Here is a 7,507-nt window from a genome sequence, read left to right on the forward strand (position 1 = left end):
TTTTAGTTATTCATCCAAATTAAAACAACTGCCTGTTCTGTGTCCCGCAGGAGTAGAACTCACCTTTTCGGAGAAGAACTTATCAAATGTATCGTGGAATTCAAACTCACCATCTCCCGGTTATTCGATCCAAGTGACTCAGCCAGGTAAGATGAGGGTCCCTGGAGGAGAACGTACCAGGCCTAATACAGGAAGAGAAGTCACCATCTTTTAGTAATTCACCCAAATTAAACCAACTGCCTGTTGTGTGTCCCGCAGGAGTAGAACTCACCTTTTCGAAGAAGAATTTATGGAATCTAACGAGGAATTCGAACTCACCATCTCCCGTTTATTGGATCGAAGTGAGTCAGCCAGATAAGATGAGGATCCCAGGAGGAGAACGTACCAGGCCTAATACAGGAAGAGAAGTCACCATCTTTTAGTTATTCACCCAAATTAACCCAACTGCCTGTTGTGTGTCCCGCAGGAGTAGAACTCACCTTTTCGCAAAATAATTTATGGAATCTTACGAGGAATTCGAACTCACTAACTCCTGGTTATTGGATCGAAGTGACTCAGCCTCGTAAGATGAGGATCCCAGGAGGAGAACGTACTAGGCCTAATACAGGAAAAGAAGTCACCATCTTTTAGTTATTCACCCAAATTAAACCAACTGCCTGTTGTGTGTCCCGCAGGAGTAGAACTCACCTTTTCAGAGACGAATTTATCAAATGTATCGTGGAATTCGAACTCACCATCTCCCGTTTATTGGTTCCAAGTGACTCAGCCACGTAACATGAGGATCCCAGGAGGAGAAAGCACCAGGCCTAATGCAGGAAGAGAAGTCACCATCTTTTATTTATTCATCCAAAGTAAACCAACTGCCTGTTGTGTGTCCCGCAGGAGTAGAACTCAAGTTTTCGGAGAAGAATTTATGGAATCTTACGAGGAATTCGAACTCACCATCTCCCGTATATTGGATCGAAGTGAGTCAGCCAGGTAAGATGAGGCTCCCAGGAGGAGAACGTACCAGGCCTAATGCAGGAAGACAAGTCACCGTCTTTTAGTTATTCACCCAAATTAAACCAACTGCCTGTTGTGTGTCCCGCAGGAGTAGAACTCAAGTTTTCGGAGAAGAATTTATGGAATCTTACGAGGAATTCGAACTCACCATCTCCCGTATATTGGATCGAAGTGAGTCAGCCAGGTAAGATGAGGCTCCCAGGAAGAGAACGTACCAGGCCTAATGCAGGAAGAGAAGTCACCATCTTTTAGTTATTCACCCAAATTAAACCAACTGCCTGTTCTGTGTCCCGCAGGAGTAGAACTCACCTTTTCGGAGAAGAATTTATCAAATGTATCATGGAATTCGAACTCACCATCTCCCATTTTTTAGATTGAAGTGACCCAGCCAGGTAAGATGAGGATCCCAGGAGGAGAAGGTACCAGGCCTAGTGCAGGAAGAGAAGTCACCATCTTTTAGTTATTCACCCAAATTAAAACAACTGCCTGTTGTGTGTCCCGCAGGAGAAGAACTCACCTTTTCAAAGAAGAATTTATGGAATCTTACGAGGTATTCGAACTCACTAACTCCTGGTTATTGGATCGAAGTGACTCAGCCACGTAAGATGAGGATCCCAGGAGGAGAATGTACTAGGCCTAATACAGGAAAAGAAGTCGCCATCTTTTAGTTATTCACCCAAATTAAACCAACTGCCTGTTGTGTGTCCCGCAGGAGAAGAACTCACCTTTTCAGAAACGAATTTATCAAATGTATCGTGGAATTCGAACTCACCATCTCCCGTTTATTGGTTCCAAGTGACTCAGCCACGTAACATGAGGATCCCAGGAGGAGAAAGCACCAGGCCTAATGCAGGAAGAGAAGTCACCATCTTTTATTTATTCATCCAAAGTAAACCAACTGCCTGTTGTGTGTCCAGCAGGAGTAGAACTCAAGTTTTCGGAGAAGAATTTATGGAATCTTACGAGGAATTCGAACTCACCATCTCCCGTATATTCGATCCAAGTGACTCAGCCAGGTAAGATGAGGATCCCAGGAGGAGAACGTACCAGGCCTAATACAGGAAGAGAAGTCACCATCTTTTAGTTATTCACCCAAATTAACCCAACTGCCTGTTGTGTGTCCCGCAGGAGTAGAACTCACCTTTTCGGAGAAGAATTTATCAAATGTATCGTAGAATTCGAACTCACTATCTCCCATTTTTTGGATTGAAGTGACTCAGCCATGTAAGATGAGGATCCCAGGAGGAGAACGTACCAAGCCTAATGCAGGAAGAGAAGTCACCATCTTTTAGTTATTCACCCAAATTAAACCAACTCCCTGTTGTGTGTCCCGCAGGAGTAGAACTCACCTTTTCGGAGAAGAACTTATCAAATGTATCTTGGAATTCAAACTCACCATCTCCCGGTTATTCGATCCAAGTGACTCAGCCAGGTAAGATGAGGGTCCCTGGAGGAGAACGTACCAGGCCTAATACAGGAAGAGAAATCACCATCTTTTAGTAATTCACCCAAATTAAACCAATTGCCTGTTGTGTGTCCCGCAGGAGTAGAACTCACCTTTTCGGAGAAGAATTTATGGAATCCAACGAGGAATTCGAACTCACCATCTCCCGTTTATTGGATCGAAGTGAGTCAGCCAGGTAAGATGAGGATCCCACGAGGAGAACGTACCAGGCCTAATGCAGGAAGAGAAGTCACCATCTTTTAGTTATTATCCCAAATTAAACCAACTGCCTGTTCTGTGTCCCGCAGGAGTAGAACTCACCTTTTCGGAGAAGAACTTATCAAATGTATCGTGGAATTCGAACTCACCATCTCCAGGTTATTCGATCCAAGTGACTCAGCCAGGTAAGATGAGGATCCCACGAGGAGAACGTACCAGGCCTAATACAGGAAGAGAAGTCACCATCTTTTAGTTATTCACCCAAATTAACCCAACTGCCTGTTCTGTGTCCCGCAGGAGTAGAACTCACCTTTTCGGAGAAGAACTTATCAAATGTATCGTGGAATTCGAACTCACCATCTCCCGGTTATTCGATCCAAGTGACTCATCCATGTAAGATGAGGATCCCAGGAGGAGAATGTACCAGGCCTAATACAGGAAGAGAAGTCACCATCTTTTAGTTATTCACCCAAATTAACCCAACTGCCTGTTCTGTGTCCCGCAGGAGTAGAACTCACCTTTTCGGAGAAGAATTTATGGAATCTAATGAGGAATTCGAACTCACCATCTCCCGTTTATTGGATCGAAGTGAGTCAGCCAGGTAAGATGAGGATCCACGAGGAGAACGTACCAGGCCTAATGCAGGAAGAGAAGTCACCATTTTTTAGTTATTCACCCAAAGTAAACCAACTGCCTGTTGTGTGTCCCGCAGGAGTAGAACTTACCTTTTCGCAAAATAATTTATGGAATCTTACGAGGAATTCGAACTCACTAACTCCTGGTTATTGGATCGAAGTGACTCAGCCACGTAAGATGAGGATCCCAGGAGGAGAACGTACTAGGCCTAATGCAGGAAGAGAAGTCACCATCTTTTAGTTATTCACCCAAATTAAACCAACTGCCTGTTCTGTGTCCCGCAGGAGTAGAACTCACCTTTTCGGAGAAGAATTTATCAAATGTATCATGGAATTCGAACTCACCATCTCCCATTTTTTAGATTGAAGTGACCCAGCCAGGTAAGATGAGGATCCCAGGAGGAGAAGGTACCAGGCCTAATGCAGGAAGAGAAGTCTCCGTCTTTTAGTTATTCACCCAAATTAAAACAACTGCCTGTTTTGTGTCCCGCAGGAGTAGAACTCACCTTTTCGGAGAAGAATTTATCAAATGTATCGTAGAATTCAAACTCACCATCTCCCATTTTTTGGATTGAAGTGACTCAGCCACGTAAGATGAGGATCCCAGGAGGAGAACGTACCAAGCCTAATGCAGGAAGAGAAGTCACCATCTTTTAGTTATTCATCCAAATTAAAACAACTGCCTGTTCTGTGTCCCGCAGGAGTAGAACTCACCTTTTTGGAGAAGAACTTATCAAATGTATCATGGAATTCGAACTCACCATCTCCAGGTTATTCGATCCAAGTGACTCATCCAGGTAAGATGAGGATCCCAGGAGGAGAAGGTACCAGGCCTAATGCAAGAAGAGAAGTCACAGTCTTTTAGTTCTTTGCCCAAAGTAAATCAACTGCCTGTTGTGTGTCCCGCAGGAGTAGAACTCACCTTTTGGAAGAAGAATTTGTGAAATCTAATGTAGAATTCGAACTCACCCTCTCCTGGTTATTGGATCGAAGTGACTCAGCCACGTAACATGAGGATCCCAGGAGGAGAAGGTACCATGCCTAATGTAGGAAGACAAGTCACAGCCTTTTAGTTCTTCGCCCAAACTTAATCAACTGCCTGTTGTGTGTCCCGCAGGAGTAGAACTCACCTTTTCGAAGAAGAATTTATCAAATATAACGAGGAATTCGAACTCACCATCTGCCAATTATTGGATCAAAGTGACTCAGCCACGTAACATGAGGATCCCAGGAGGAGAACATACCGGGCCTAATGCAGAAAGACAAGTCAAAATCTTTAATTCTTCGCCCAAATTAAAGAAATTGCCTGTTGTGTGTCCCGCAGGAGTAGAACTCACCTTTTTGGAGAAGAATTTATGGAATCTAACGAAGAATTCGAACTCACCATCACCTGGTTATTGGATCGAAGTGACTCAGCCACGTAAGATGAGGATCCCATGAGGAGAAGGTACCAGGCCTAATGCAGGAAGAGAAGTCACAGTCTTTTAGTTCTTAGCCGAAAGTAAATCAACTGCCTGTTGTGTGTCCCGCAGGAGTAGAACTCACCTTTTCGAAGAAGAATTTGTGAAATCTAATGTAGAATTCGAACTCACCCTCTCCTGGTTATTGGATCGAAGTGACTCAGCCATGTAACATGAGGATCCCAGAAGGAGAAGGTACCAAGCCTAATGCAGGAAGAGAAGTCACCACCTTTTAGTTCTTCGCCCAAACTGAATCAACTGCCTGTTGTGTGTCCCGCAGGAGTAGAACTCACCTTTTCAAAGAAGAATTTATGAAATCTAACGCGGAATTCGAACTCACCAACTCCTGGTTATTGGATCGAAGTGACTAAGCCACGTAAGATGAGGATCCCAGGAGGAGAAGGTACCAAGCCTAATGCAGGAAGACAAGTCACAGTCTTTTAGTTCTTCGCCCAAACTGAATCAACTGCCTGTTGTGTGTCCCGCAGGAGTAGAACTCACCTTTTCAAAGAAGAATTTATGAAATCTAACGCGGAATTCGAACTCACCAACTCCTGGTTATTGGATCGAAGTGACTCAGCCACGTAAGATGAGGATCCCAGGAGGAGAAGGTACCAAGCCTAATGCAGGAAGACAAGTCACAGTCTTTTAGTTCTTCGCCCAAACTGAATCAACTGCCTGTTGTGTGTCCCGCAGGAGTAGAACTCACCTTTTCAAAGAAGAATTTATGAAATCTAACGCGGAATTCGAACTCACCAACTCCTGGTTATTGGATCGAAGCGACTCAGCCATGTAAGATGAGGATCCCAGGAGGAGAAGGTACCAGGCCTAATGCAGGAAGAGAAGTCACAGTCTTTTAGTTCTTTGCCCAAAGTAAATCAACTACCTGTTGTGTGTCCCGCAGGAGTAGAACTCACCTTTTCGAAGAAGAATTTATCAAATATAACGAGGAATTCGAACTCACCATCTGCCAATTATTGGATCAAAGTGACTCAGCCACGTAACATGAGGATCCCAGGAGGAGAAAGTACCGGGCCTAATGCAGAAAGACAAGTCAAAATCTTTTAGTTCTTCGCCCAAATTAAAGAAATTGCCTGTTGTGTGTCCCGCAGGAGTAGAACTCACCTGTTTGGAGAAGAATTTATGGAATCTAACGAAGAATTCGAACTCACCAACTCCTGGTTATTTGATCGCGGTGACTCAGCCACGTAAGATGAGGATCCCATGAGGAGAAGGTACCAGGCCTAATGCAGGAAGAGAAGTCACAGTCTTTTAGTTCTTAGCCGAAAGTAAATCAACTGCCTGTTGTGTGTCCCGCAGGAGTAGAACTCACCTTTTCGAAGAAGAATTTGTGAAATCTAATGTAGAATTCGAACTCACCCTCTCCTGGTTATTGGATCGAAGTGACTCAGCCATGTAACATGAGGATCCCAGAAGGAGAAGGTACCAAGCCTAATGCAGGAAGAGAAGTCACAGTCTTTTAGTTCTTCGCCCAAACTGAATCAACTGCCTGTTGTGTGTCCCGCAGGAGTAGAACTCACCTTTTCAAAGAAGAATTTATGAAATCTAACGCGGAATTCGAACTCACCAACTCCTGGTTATTGGATCGAAGTGACTCAGCCACGTAAGATGAGGATCCCAGGAGGAGAAGGTACCAGGCCTAATACAGGAAGAGAAGTCACAGTCTTTTAGTTCTTCACCCAAAGTGAATCAACTGCCTGTTGTGTGTCCCGCAGGAGTAGAACTCACCTTTTCAAAGAAGAATTTATGAAATCTAACGCGGAATTCGAACTCACCAACTCCTGGTTATTGGATCGAAGTGACTCAGCCACGTAAGATGAGGATCCCAGGAGGAGAAGGTACCAGGCCTAATGCAGGAAGAGAAGTCACAGTCTTTTTGTTCTTTGCCCAAAGTAAATCAACTGCCTGTTGTGTGTCCCGCAGGAGTAGAACTCACCTTTTCGAAGAAGAATTTATCAAATATAACGAGGAATTCGAACTCACCATCTGCCAATTATTGGATCAACGTGACTCAGCCACGTAACATGAGGATCCCAGGAGGAGAACGTACCGGGCCTAATGCAGAAAGACAAGTCAAAATCTTTTAGTTCTTCGCCCAAATTAAAGAAATTGCCTGTTGTGTGTCCCGCAGGAGTAGAACTCACTTTTTTGGAGAAGAATTTATGGAATCTAACGAAGAATTCGAACTCACCAACTCCTGGTTATTTGATCGAAGTGACTCAGCCACGTAAGATGAGGATCCCATGAGGAGAAGGTACCAGGCCTAATGCAGGAAGAGAAGTCACAGTCTTTTAGTTCTTAGCCGAAAGTAAATCAACTGCCTGTTGTGTGTCCCGCAGGAGTAGAACTCACCTTTTCGAAGAAGAATTTGTGAAATCTAATGTAGAATTCGAACTCACCCTATCCTGGTTATTGGATCGAAGTGACTCAGCCATGTAACATGAGGATCCCAGAAGGAGAAGGTACCAAGCCTAATGCAGGAAGAGAAGTCACCACCTTTTAGTTCTTCGCCCAAACTGAATCAACTGCCTATTGTGTGTCCCGCAGGAGTAGAACTCACCTTTTCAAAGAAGAATTTATGAAATCTAACGCGGAATTCGAACTCACCAACTCCTGGTTATTGGATCGAAGTGACTCAGCCACGTAAGATGAGGATCCCAGGAGGAGAAGGTACCAAGCCTAATGCAGGAAGACAAGTCACAGTCTTTTAGTTCTTCGCCCAAACT

Source organism: Erythrolamprus reginae (genome assembly GCF_031021105.1).
Source record: "Erythrolamprus reginae isolate rEryReg1 chromosome 13 unlocalized genomic scaffold, rEryReg1.hap1 SUPER_13_unloc_7, whole genome shotgun sequence".
Classification (NCBI taxonomy): domain Eukaryota; kingdom Metazoa; phylum Chordata; class Lepidosauria; order Squamata; family Dipsadidae; genus Erythrolamprus; species Erythrolamprus reginae.